We start from the raw sequence: 14,354 nt of genomic DNA on the forward strand, positions 1-14,354 counted from the left end.
AACAAGTACAACTCATCACAAATAGTGTTGTCACCTCTGAGACGTGTTTCCAACCAACTGCTGAAAGTCCTGATGTGTTCACATGTAATCCAGTCGTCGCACTGCTCCGGGTGTTTGGAGCGCAGACTGTTCTTGTGTTCATCGACATACGGGGTCACCAAGGTAGAGTTCTGTAGAACTGTGTAGTTTGCTTGAGACCAAGAATATCCGTCCCTGCATATTATTGAGTCTCTTCCAAGAGTGCCTTTTCTAGTCAGTCTCCCCTCGTACCGCGATTTAGGGAGACCTATCTTCTTAAGGCCAGGAATGAAGTCAACACAAAACCCGATAACATCCTCTGTTTGATGGCCCATGGAGATGCTTCCTTCTGTCCTAGCGCGGTTACGGACATATTTCTTTAGGACTCCCATGAACCTCTCAAAGGGGAACATATTGTGTAGAAATACGGTCCCCAGGATGACAATCTCGTCGACTAGATGAACTAGGACGTGCGTCATGATATTGAAGAAGGATGGTGGGAAAACCAGCTCGAAACTGACAAGACATTGCGCCACATCACTCCTTAGCCTTGGTACGATTTCTGGATCGATCACCTTCTGAGAGATTGCATTGAGGAATGCACATAGCTTCACAATGGCTAATCGGACGTTTTCCAGTAGAAGCCCCCTCAATGCAACCGGAAGCAGTTGCGTCATAATCACGTGGTAGTCATGAGACTTTAGGTTCTGAAACTTTTTCTCTGGCATATTTATTATCCCCTTTATATTCGACGAGAAGCCAGTTGTGACCTTCATACTGAGCAGGCATTCAAAGAAGATTTCTTTCTCTTCTTTCGTAAGAGCGTAGCTGGCAGGACCTTTATACTACTTCAGAGGCATGCCGTCTTTTTCGTGCAAACGTTGCAGGTCCTCCCGTGCCTCAGGTGTATCTTTTGTCTTCCCATACACGCCCAAGAAGCCTAGCAGGTTCACGCAAAGGTTCTTCATCACGTGCATCACGTTGATTGAGGAGCGGACCTCTAGGTCTTTCCAGTAGGGTAGGTCCCAAAATATAGATTTCTTCTTCCACATGGGTGCGTGTCCCTCAGCGTCATTCGGAACAGCTAGTCCACCGGGACCCTTTCCAAAGATTACGTAGTGTAAATCATTGACCATAGCAAGCACGTGATCACCGGTGCGCATGGCGGGCTTCTTCCGGTGATCTGCCTCGCCTTTGAAATGCTTGCCTTTCTTTCGACATTGATGGTTGGTCGGAAGAAATCGATGATGGCCCAGGTACACATTCTTCCTGCATTTGTCCTGGTATATACTTTCAGTGTCATCTAAACAGTGCGTGCATGCGTGGTATCCTTTGTTTGTCTGTCCTGAAAGGTTACTGAGAGCGGGCCAATCATTGATGGTCACGAACAGCAACACCTTAAGGTTAAATTCCTCCTATCTATGCTCATCCCACGTACGTACACCGTTTCCATTCCACAATTGTAAAAGTTCTTCAACTAATGGCCTTAGGTACACATAAATTTCGTTGCCGGGTTGCTTAGGGCCTTGGATGAGAACTGGCATCATAATGAACTTCCGCTTCATGCACATCCAAGGAGGAAGGTTATACATACATAGAGTCACGGGCCAGGTGCTGTGATTGCTGCTCTGCTCCCCGAAAGGATTAATGCCATCCGCGCTTAAAGCAAACCATACATTCCTTGGGTCCGTTGCAAACTCATCCCAGTACTTTCTCTCGATTTTTCTCCACTGCGACCCGTCAGCGGGTGCTGTCAACTTCCCATCTTTCTTTCGGTTCTCACTATGCCATCGCATCAACTTGGCATGCTCTTCGTTTCTGAACAGACGTTTCAACCGTGGTATTCTAGGAGCATACCACATCACCTTCGCAGGAACCCTCTTCCTGGGGGGCTCGTCGTCAACATCACCAGGGTCATCTCGTCTGATCTTATACCGCAATGCACCACATACCGGGCATGCGTTCAGATCCTTGTATGCACCGCGGTAGAGGATGCAGTCATTAGGGCAAGCATGTATCTTCTCCACCTCCAATCCTAGAGGGCATACGACCTTCTTTGCTGCGTATGTACTGTCAGGCAATTCGTTATCCTTTGGAAGCTTCTTCTTCAATATTTTTAGTAGCTTCTCAAATCCTTTGTCAGCCATAGCATTCTCTGCCTTCCACTGTAGCAATTCCAGTACGGTACCGAGCTTTGTGTTTCCATCTTCGCAATTGGGGTATAACCCTTTTTTGTGATCCTCTAACATGCGATCAAACTTCAGCTTCTCCTTTTGACTTTCACATTGCGTCCTTGCATCGACAATGACCCGGCGGAGACAATCATCATCGGGCACATCGTCTGGTTCCTCTTGATCTTCAGCAGCTTCACCCGTTGCAGCATCATTGGGCACATCGTCTGGTTCCTCTTGATCTTCACCAGCTCCCCCCGTTGCAGCATCACCATATTCAGGGGGCACATAGTTGTCATCGTACTCTTCTTCTTCGCCGTCTTCCATCATAACCCCTATTTCTTCGTGCCTCATCCAAACATTATAGTGTGGCATGAAACCCTTGTAAAGCAGGTGGGAGTGAAGGATTTTCCGGTTAGAGTAAGACCTCGTATTCCCACATTCAGTGCATGGACAACACATAAAACCATTCTGCTTGTTTGCCTCAGCCGCATCGAGAAACTCATGCACGCCCTTAATGTACTCGCGGGTGTGTCTGTCACCGTACATCCATTGCCGGTTCATCTGCGTGCATTATATATAATTAAGTGTCCAAATTAATAGAAGTTCATCATCACATTAAAACCAAAGTGCATACATAGTTCTCATCTAACAACATATAGCTCTCCAGAGCATCTAATTAATTAAACCATACATTGAAACTATGTAAAACATTTCAATGCAAAAACAAATGCGATCATAATCGCAACCAAGGTAACAATTGATCCAACGACATAATGATACCAAGCCTCGGTATGAATGGCATATTTTCTAATCTTTCTAATCTTCAAGCGCATTGCATCCATCTTGATCTTGTGATCATCGACGACATCCGCAACATGCAACTCTAATATCATCTTCTCCTCCTCATTTTTTTTATTTTTTCCTTCAACAAATTGTTTTCTTCTTCAACTAAATTTAACCTCTCGACAATAGGGTCAGTTGGCATTTCCGATTCACATACATCCTACATAAATAAAATCTATGTCACGTTGGTCGGCATAATTTTCATAAACAATAAATGAACCAATAGTTATAAAGATAATATATATACCACATCCGAATCATAGACAGGACGAGGGCCGACGGGGGCGGATACCAAAACCATCGCACTATATAAGATGCAATAATAAAAGTAAGAAAATAATACAAGTATCTATGTAAACATACAAGTAAGAATATTTTTCCTTTCAAAAAGAAGATAAAACAAGAGGCTCACCACGGTGGTGCCGGCGATGAGCTCGGCGCGGGTGATCGATGGCGGTGAAGACGGGGACGGGGCGTGACAGACCGCTAAACCTAGACAAATATTATGGAAAATGGAGCTTGGAGGTCGAGCTTGGAGAGGAGAAAGCTTAAGTAGTGTGGCTCGGGCATTCCATCGAACACCTTGTGTGCATAGGAGGTGAGCTAGAGTACCACCAAGCCCTCTCCCCCTCGGCCAGAGAAAAACAGAGCACTGGGGTGCTCTGCTCGCGAGCGAGGGGTATATATAGGCACCTCATTGGTCCCGGTTGGTGACATGAGCCGGGACTAAAGGGGAGCCTTTGGTCCCGGTTCAAGCCACCAACGGGACCAATGGTGGTGGACCAGGAGCGAGGCCCATTGGTCCCGGTTCATCCCACCAACCGGGACCAAAAGGTCCATATGAACTGGGACCAATGGCCCACGTGGCCCGGCCGCCCCCCTGGGCTCACGAACCGGGACCAATGCCCACATTGGTCCCGGTTCTGGACTGAACCGGGACTAATGGGCTGACCCGGCCTGGACCAAAGCCCTGTTTTCTACTAGTGTAAGCTCACCCGGAGCGGAGTATATGGCTAGCAGGGGATGTTTTCAGGTGCCATTAACCATAGGTAGGCATGTTTTCCTCTCAGACCTAATAATTTTGGAGTCACAATGATTGGATGTGATAGTAGGCATGGATTGGCTATCCATGTATGGAGGAAATATTGATTGTGCTAGTAAGTCAATTCTACTCACGACCCCGGAGGGAAAGAGGATCAAGTATGTGTCTAGGCATGTGCTAAGGAGGACCCAACTAAATTCTCTCTCGGGAGTTGTTCAGGAAGAAGTGCCTGTTGTGAAGGATTACTCGGATGTATTCCCAAAGGAACTACCAGGCATGCCGCCAGATCGAGACATAGAGTTTTTGATAGAGATGTTGCTAGGAACCAGACCAATATCGAAGAGACCGTACCGGATGCCCGCAAATGATATGGAGGAAATTAATAAGCAGATTAAGGAGTTATTGGAGGAAGGTTACATTCGACAAAGTTCATCACCGTGGGGATCCCCAGTGCTCTTGGTTGAGAAGAAGACCTACGGAAAGACCACCCACACCTATTTTCTAGCCAACCCGAATCTCGAGGGCGAGATTCATCTTAAGGGGGGTAGGTTTGTAACATCCCAATTTTCAATTTGGATGTTATACATAGGTCATCATATGCATATCATATTTTATTTGCATTTTGGTTGTGATCTTAGAAATCTTAAGCAAGTCAAGGACCCAAGGAGAGAGTTGGAGATTTCATAAATTTTCATGTTTGAATTTTCGAAAATTTGAAAAGAGGATCAATTTGGTTTTAATATTTTTTCTCTCCGAATATTTCCAATAATTAAATTTAAAGAGAGAAGATAATATGACTTCTTCAAAAAGAGAGGAATATTGGAGGAAATTTTTTAAAATCAAATAAATATTTTCTTGGATTTTTATTTGAGATTTTATTTGAATTAGAAAAATACGCATTTTTGAAAATTGCACTATTAGGCCAGAAAAATGTTCACTTTGTTCTAAATATTTTATTTAGACGGTGAAAATTGTTTTTGGAATTTTAGAATTTTTTATATTTATTAGCATTTTTTTCTTCAGCGGAATTTAAAAAAACTCTCTTCGGGCCGACCGACTGGGCCGAAGCCCAGCCGACCCAGCCGTCGCGCCGCTGCCTCCCGCCGCCGCAGTCGTGCGAGCGCCGGACTCCTGCCGTAGTCCCGGTTGGCCTCGACTTCCGCGCTCCCTTGCGCAAGCAAGAGGCCCCCTCGAGGCCTTTGAATACCGCCGCCGCCCCGCTGTCTCTCCCCACCTTGCCCCGCAGCCGCCGCCGCCATTCGCCGAGCGCCCCGACGCCGCCGTAGGATGCCACCGCCGCCTATTGCCGCTGCTGCTGCACGCCGCCGCCGCTCGCCGCGCCGCCGTCGCTGCTGCCCCCGCCACGATCCCCACCGATCGGATCCGCCGCCGCCACCGACCGATCTTTTCCGTTTAACCAGTATAACCGTCGACCCGTCCCGGTTTTATTTCTGGTTTTTCTTTCGGTTTTTAGGGTTAGATCGGTTTATTTTATTAGGTTGTTTAATTAATGAACATCCGTTCGTTTAGATCGATAACGAACAGTTTTTGTCGGATTAGTTCGGTTAGCGAATGTTCGCGCCGTAGTCTTTTTATTTTTATTTTATTTTCTTCCAGGGACCTATCCGCGATTATTTTTATCATAGATTAGCCCCTGATTTTCAAACCCTCGCAACTTTTTGACCGTTCGTCCAAATCCAGTGAAACCAACGCCAAAATCTTCATCTCGAACCCCTCTTTCCAGTTAATCAACTTGAACATGATTTCAACAATTTAAAATTTGGTTTCAAGAGGATTTGTATTCGAATTTCTTTTGATCGTAGTTTGAGTTTCGTAGCTCCAATTTGATTGATTCTTTTTGAAAATCGAAGCTCTTTAGTTGAACTTTCAATTTGGAATTTCTCATCTGAGTTTTACACTTGCTTCTATTGCTTGATTGCTTATGTATGTTATTGTTTGTTTGCGATAGAGTTTTCAGAGTGCGAAGCGTGCTACTACGAGTCACTAGGGTTTGCAGATCGTCAGCAAGGCAAGTAACACTTTGATCATTTCCATTGTTACCTAGTTTTTCTGCATTCCAATCCTCAAACATTGCATCAGTAGGATCTGTTAACAAGTGGGATTTCGGGAAGTAGTTGTTGAGGTAGTACCTATTGCCCTTTTATTCAAACCTTGGGAGTTACTACGCTACGCTTATTATACTTTGCTATGCTATGCTTGTAGACGTGGTTTGGTTTGAGTGATTCATGACAGTTGTAGGTATTATTATCGAACTAAGGGTTTACTTAAGGTGGCTACTTTAACACGCATCTGGGTGGATTGTTTGTGGGCACCTGGGACAATCTAGTGTTGTCCAAGGAGATCCCAGGGAATCCGTGTGATCATCCTATGGTTCGCCACCCAGGCTCAAAGGGATCATATTGTTATTCATGCTGGAAACTTCCGTGTGCAGCCACATGCCATTATGGGCTCTGGCATAGTTGACTAAGTCGTGGGAATCCTTTCCATGATGGGCTAGCAGATGTAGGGGATTGTAGGTGTACCGGCCTATCTATCGGTTAAGGGGACCTCTTCAGAAAGATTGTGTCTTGGTCATCCATTTCTCAAACATTATGCAGTGCGAGAAATCCAACGGAGGAGATCGAGTCTTGTGGGGAAAAGTGCGCAAACCTCTGCAAAGTGTACAAACTAATCATGGTTAGTCGTGTCCTCGGTTATGGACATCTTGAGTATCTGGTACTTGAATATGTATGTTGATCTCATCACTTTATTTAATTAACTTATTGGGTTAATGATTACCTTAATTGGGATTGAGATGGGGTTACCATTCTGTTTTCAACAAACTTGTAGTTAAATAAATTATATTCCTTTGCAGTAGGGAAAAATTGGCTTTAGGCAAAAACAATAACCATAGAGCCTCCACCAGCCATATATGCATATAGTTATAGTTGTTATCTTGTTCATTGCTCTACAGTGTTATTCTGCTAGCATATTCCATGTGCTGACCCGTTTCAGGCTACAACGTATTATGTTGCAGAGTTTTCAGACAAAGAGTAAGGCGCGCTAGGTCATTGTCATGCACTCAGCTATGTCGTTGGAGTTGATGGACTCATTTTGCCTTCGAAGCCTTCCGCTATTATCTTCATTAGATGGCCTTCAGCCATATTATTGTAATAAGTACTCTCTTTGAGATATTCGATGTAATAGTGTGTGATTGCACTCTGCTATAAATCTTTCAAGTACAGTGTGTCACTGAGGGAATCCTGGACTAAGGGGTCCTCGGGTGTCCAGCCTGTTATCCATGGGCCAGACTGATAAGCTGTGAAGACATGAAGGCTGAAGACTGTACCTGTGTCCGGATTGGACTCTCCTTGGCGTGGAAGGCAAGCCTGACAACCGACTATGAAGATTCCTTCTTATGTAACCGACTCTATGTAACCCTAGATACCCCTCTCGGTGTCTATATAAACCGGAGGGTTAGTCCGAGAAGGAGATATACTCATTACCATAGTCATACAGGCTAGGCTTCTAGGGTTTAGCCATTACGATCTCATGGTAGATCAACTCTCGTAACACTCATATTCATCAAGATCAATCAAGCAGGACGTAGGGTATTACCTCCATAGAGAGGGCCCAAACCTGGGTAAACATCGTGTCCCGCGTCTCCTGTTACCATCGATCCTAGACGCACAGTTCGGGACCCCTACCCGAGATCCGCCGGTTTTCACACCGACATTGGTGCTTTCATTGGGAGTTCCATTGTGTCGTCGACGAAAGGTTCGATGGCCCTTCAATCGACAAAAGATCAAACCTTCCTCCTCGCGCGGATTTTCGTGTTTAGCGGCTTCGTACTACGGGCCAACTCGCTTGGCCATCTAGAGCAGATCGATAGCTACGCCCCTGGCCACCAGTTCAGATTTGGAAGCTTGAACTACGTTGCGGATATCTGTAGAGACTTGATCTTCAATGGACTTGAGACCGCAGCGATCGCTCCCCCTCGCCCCGATGAACATGACTTATCTGTCATCGGACCAGATTCAGGAGATGGCTCCTATTGCTGCAATGGCCTTAGAACTAGAGCAGATCGTGCCATTCGAGGCCACAGAGTCCGCGGAGCTAGAGCCGCACGCAGAATCGACACCCTATAATATTTGCGCTAGCGGAACTCCGAACTCGTCTCCGGCTATAAGTTTTGGACCATGTACACTTGCGGACACCGAGCTAGATCGGTTATCGATCTTCGAATTCAGCGCCGCAGACGTTTTTCAGCACTCACCTTTGGGTGATGTGCTAAACTCTTTAAAGAACCTGTCATTCATGGGAAACTCGCAGCCGAACTATGTCCGGCTCGAACTAGGGGCTAACGATGGAGAATTTTGCTTCCCACCCGCCACCCACTTCATAGCTACCGTCGAGGACTTAACCGACATGCTGGATTATGACTCCGAAGACATCGATGGTATAGACGATGATGCTGATAAGGAGCAAGGCCAAAACCCGCAATTCACGGGACATTGGATGGCCACCTCTTCATACGATGTGTACATGGTTGATACACCTAAAGAATCTAGCAGCGATGATAAAGAAGACCCAGATGTGAATAAACCTTCTGAGACACAGTCCAAGAGTCGGCGCCCTAAACGCCGCTCAAAAGATGGTAACACTGGCACCGAAGAAAATAGCACTCCGGACAACGCCAAAAACAACGAAGACCTTGTTGGAGCAGTATCCGAACAGGAGGAACAAGACAATGAGCAAGCTAACCCTGATAAACAGGACATGCCAAGCGACCCAAATGATGATAGTTATCGTCCACCCTCCGAGGATGAGGAGAGCCTCGGCAGCGAGGATTTCATCGTGCCTGAGGCACCCTTAGAGCAGGAGTGCTTCAAGCACTAGCTAATAGCTATTGCAAGAAGCCTAAAGAAAAAGCAATAGTAGCTCCAAGTCGATCAAGACCTACTCATTGATAGATGGACTGATTTCCTGGCAGTTGAAGAAAACGGCCTCAACCGCCCAGCCAAGAGTTACCCAAAGCGCAGACTGCTACCTCAATTCGATGAGGAGGCACCAAATCCCATACTTCCCTCGCGTAATGCGGAACGACCACCATGCGATCGGGATAGTGCGGCAGACAGACCACCCCGTGGTCAGGATAAAACGACAGCTCAGGCCGAACAACAAGCAGCCCCACCGCCTCGCAAAAATAGGGATAGTAGAGAAGGACACACCAGATCAATCTACGTATCGCGAGGACGCTTCCCCACTCGGGATGACAACCACCTACTCGGAAGTGACAAACTTAATTACACCTGGGCCGATAACCACAGACGGACTTCATCGGAGGTGCGCTGTGACGCGGCCCTCTATAGAGGCGCCGCACACCCTCTCTGCTTCACAGATGAGGTGCTGGATCACGAATTCCTCGAGGGGTTCAAGCCCATCAATATTGAATCATACGACGGACAACTAACCCCGCAGTGTGGATCGAAGTTTTTATTCTCCACATCCACATGGCCCGAGGAGATGACCTCCATGCTATCAAATACCTCCCATTAAAGCTCAAAGGACCAGCTCGACACTAGCTGAACAGCCTGCCTGAAAATTCCATTGACAGTTGGGAGAATCTGGAAGAAGCTTTTCTTGACAACTTCTAAGGCACTTATGTCTGGCCACCTGACGCCGATGACTTAAGTCACATAGTTCAACAACCTAGAGAGTCCGCCAAAAAATTCGACTAGGTTCCTAATCAAAAAGAACTAGATCATCGACTGGCCAGATGCCGTAGCCCTAGTGGCCTTTAAACATAGCATCCGTGACGAATGGCTCGCCCACCACCTCGGCCAAGAAAAGCCGAGGTCCATGGCAGCCCTCACGGCACTTATGACCCGCTTTTGCGCGGGAGAGGATAGTTGGCTGGCTCGCAGTACAAACACAGCCAACGACGCATGCCCCTCCAAGGCCAAAAACAGCACCGACAAGCTCCTGCGCAATAGACACAAATGCCAAAGCAATGGCTATAACACCGATGACACCACAGTTCACGCCCGATTCAGTGGCTCCAAGTCCGGCCAGCGAAAGAAGCCCTATAAAAGGAACGGCGAAGGACCATCCAGCTTGGACCGCATACTCGATCGTCCGTGCCAGATACATGGCACCCCAGACAAACCGGCCAACCATACTAACAGAGATTGCCGGGTCTTTAAACAAGCCAGCAAGGTGAATAGCAGAAACAAGGGAGGGGAATCACGGAGCGAGGACGATGATGAGGAGCCCCGGCAGCCAAACACTTGGGGGCATAAGAAATTCCCGCCTCAAGTCAAAACAGAGAACATGATATAAGCTACACACATCCCCAAAAGGGAGCGCAAGCGTGCACTCAGGGACGTTTATGTGGTAGAGCCAGTCGCCCCAAAATTCAACCCATGGTCGTCATCGCCGATCACCTTTGATCATCGTGATCATCCAACTAGCACCTTTCATGGCGGTTCGGCTGCATTGGTACTCGACCCAATCATCGATGGATTTCATATGACATGAGTCCTAATGAACGGTCGTAGCAGCCTCAACCTGCTCTATCAGGATACAATACGCAAAATGGGCATTAATCCCTCACGAATCAAGCCCATGATAACTACCTTTAAAGGAGTTATACCAGGCGTAGAGGCCCGTTGTACGGGCTCGATCACGCTGGAGGTAGTCTTCGGTTCCCCGGGTATCTTCCGAAGCGAAGAGCTAATCTTCGATATCGTCCCCGTCCGCAGCGTCTACCACACGCTCGGACGACCACGTTTGCTAGATTCAATGTGGTGCCACATTACGCTTATCTCAAGCTCAAGATGCCCGGTCCACGCGGCGTCATTATAGTAAATGGAAACACGGAACGTTCCCTCCATACAGAGGAGCATACCGCAGCCCTAGTAGCAGAAGTACAGAGCGGCCTTCTCAAGCGGCACCATAATCCGGCCGCCGAGCCCCTGGACATTGATAAGAAGGTCCGGACTACACTGCAACAGGGCAGATCGGTCTGTCAAGAGCTGAATTAGTAAATTCGGCCTCCGTCCCAGCCCCGATGAGGAAATGGATTACGTACCGTGCGTACATAACTACGCACTCAAAACCCCATGGGTACTGACGGAGGAATAACTCGCTCGCGATCCACAGTGCGGCTTGACCGACCCCGGGATTCGCATGCCTTTATTTTTTCTTTTTATTATGGGGTTTTCTCTTTTTGAGGTCTATGCGGACGACTCATTTGCAGAACACACCAAGGAGGCAAGGAGCTCTAGCATACAAGGGAATCCCCAGGTGGTCTCTATTAAACGATTGTCATACTTGTTTTACATACTCGCACACAGCTCGCCCTTGGTTGGGGCATGTTAAATAGCCTTACTTGCTTATTACATTACTTGCACAAACTACGCCTCGACGTACTAATTACATCATAATGGTGAATAAATGGTGGCATCAGCTTATTACTTAATTTCCCCGTTTCCTCACCTTTGTATATATTACTCATTGCACATGTACACCATGGTACGTATTACTGCGCCACGGGCTTCATTACACCCCGCATTACGGCAATAAAAGTCCGAACACTTTTCCAGTATAGTTCGGCACCCCGAACTTATAGCATTATATGCATCGGCTCCGAATCATGTCTTTGGTCAATAGTTGGGTCGCCCGGCTCCTGTGCTTACTACCTTACGTTCCGCTATATTGGCTAGGGTAGTAAAGGGAGAACTACTGCGATTGTGTCCCAGTTCTTCCGGACAAGCACCTCAGTAGAGAAAACCGAAAACTGACTATCATGATGCGGCGAGAGCTGGTCAGCTGTTCGAGAGGTTCCAAATCATTAGAGATTTTTCCGCTTCTTGCGAGGAATCGGTTCCTCCGATTAGGCGTGTACAACGCCCCTAGTTCGGCCTTCCGAATACCAGGGGCTTCACCAACTTTCTTAATTGTCAAACTCCCATGGCTAAGTGAGGGCGGTAAAGGCCGCATAGTCCGATTGCCTTGTTCGTTGCACTAAGCACCTCCTTTAAGGACCAGAATGTGGAGTAAAGAGTGTTTAGATTTATCCTGAACACCCCCTACTATCTACGTGGGGGCAGAAGCCGACGATTGGTCAACCCTGAGATTTCATAAACGGCCGCACAGGAGGTAAAATGTAAAACATTATAATACATAACATCATTGTTACATATTACAGGACATGATAATACAAATGTTCTCATGGGAATATGACATCCTTCGAACATTGCTCCGCCACAAGGCGGGACCCCTCCAGGACGCCCTCAAAATAGAGCTCGGGTCGACGATCCTCCTTGCCCTCCGGCGGCCCCTCGGTCATCAGCTTCTTGGCATCCAGCTTTGCCCAATGCGTCTTGACACGGGCAAAGGCCATACGCGCACCTTCAATACAGACCGACCGCTTCACAGCTTCGAGTCGCGGACAGGCACTTACAAGCCGCTTAACAAGTCCGAAGTAGCTGCTAGGTATAGGCTCGGCAGGCCACAGCCAGACTATCAGGTCCTTCATGGCTAGCTCTGCCGACCTATGCAGCTCGACCAACTGCTTTAGCTGGTCGCTGAAGGGCAACGGATGTTCGGGTCCAAGATATTGGGACCAGAATAGCTTCTCCGTAGAAATCCCATCTTTGGCTCTATAATGCTTGGAAGCATCTGATATACTGCGCGGCAGATCCGTAAACGCCCCTGGAAAACTCAAATTCGGATAAGTACAAGGAACATTTCTTCTACATACTTGCTTTGCATGGTGAAAGAATTACCCACCGCAATCTCCTTAGCCGCCTGAATTTTCTGGAGGGCGTTCTGGGCTTCGGCTCGTGCATCCTGTGCGCTCCGGCGGGCCTTCGCCAGTTCGGACCCTTGCGCCTTACAATCACACTCCAAGGAGTCAAATCTCTCGATCGCGCCCTGGAGCTGTTGCTGCGCCTCGCCAACCTGGGCCTGATGCTTCTCGCGTGCGGCGCGTTCCTTGGCCGCTTTGTCCTCGGCCTCGGCTAATGCCTTCTTGAGGGCTGCCACCTCGGTTGTGGCCCCTAATAAAGTTTATGACACCTCAGTCCGGACAGACTATTCATTTTTTCTTAAAACGCACCCACAGGTTACTGCATACCTTGGCTATCCTCCAGCTGCTTCTTCACGAGGCCGAGCTCTTCCTCGGCCCGCTCTAGTTTCCGCTTCAGTCCGGAGACCTCCGCAGCATGAGCAGTGGCAGCCTACAGCGATACCTGCTTATTCATACAAACAACTTATGTTAGACTCCTGTGATATTTCTTCTCGATCGTCTGTTCGGCTTTTTCTTTCCTAACACCGAACAGAGCATCAGGGGCTACTGTCTATGCTGTGATATTCTTACTACAAACGCATTACTTACCTCAAAGCCTAATAGAAGGCTAGTGCAGGCTTCGGTTAGTCCGCCTTTTATGAACTGGACCTTCTCTATTACCGTGCCCATAAGGGCGCGGTGTTCATCCACAATAGAGGCACCTCGTAGCGCCTCCAGGAGATTATCCGGTACCTCTAGTTGGATAGAGGTCACTGGTGGAACAGGAACAATCCCTCCTTTTGTGGAATGCCGTTCGCTGGACTCCGGAGCCGCGTAGATCTCCGGAATGGTATCTAGCTCAGGTCCGAAGGGAACTCGGCCCCCGTCACCAGTCCCCATAGGGGCTTTTTCCCCAATGTGTCCGGCGACTGAGGAATCGTCTTGGGGCACCACCCCGACGATCTCCGGAAGCCCCCCCTGGTCGGGGAAGGTCTTTTGCGACACCACCTCGTTGTCACCCTTGGGAGAGACAGAATGAGCAGGTGGCGGAGACATGCTAGCCATCTCCTTTGAGTCTAGCGACCCCTCTGTCGAGGATCGCGGGGAGCCATCACGTGCTGGACTGCAATAACAAGGTTTAAGGTATATCAATATTACAAACCGGGAAGGACAAACATTTTCGGATTCTGGTACTTACGAGGCGGCCTGAGGCTTGGTCCGGTGAGGTCGCTCCGGACTGCTATCAACATCCCACACGGAGTTATTCGCGAGGGAGCCTCTAACCCTCTTAGGCGCTTTTGCCTCCAAATTTGTGGAGGCCGCTCTCTTCTTCCTCCCCACTTCAGGTGGGGAGTCGCTTTCTTCTTCCTCTTCGTCATCATCATCACCGGACGAAGAGGAAGTCTCACTAGTAGAAAACAGGGCTTTGGTCACGAGGCAATATTCACATTAGTCCTGGTTCACTCACGAACCGGGACTAATG

Source organism: Triticum urartu, chromosome 4 (genome assembly GCF_003073215.2).
Source record: "Triticum urartu cultivar G1812 chromosome 4, Tu2.1, whole genome shotgun sequence".
In the NCBI taxonomy this organism is placed as follows: domain Eukaryota; kingdom Viridiplantae; phylum Streptophyta; class Magnoliopsida; order Poales; family Poaceae; genus Triticum; species Triticum urartu.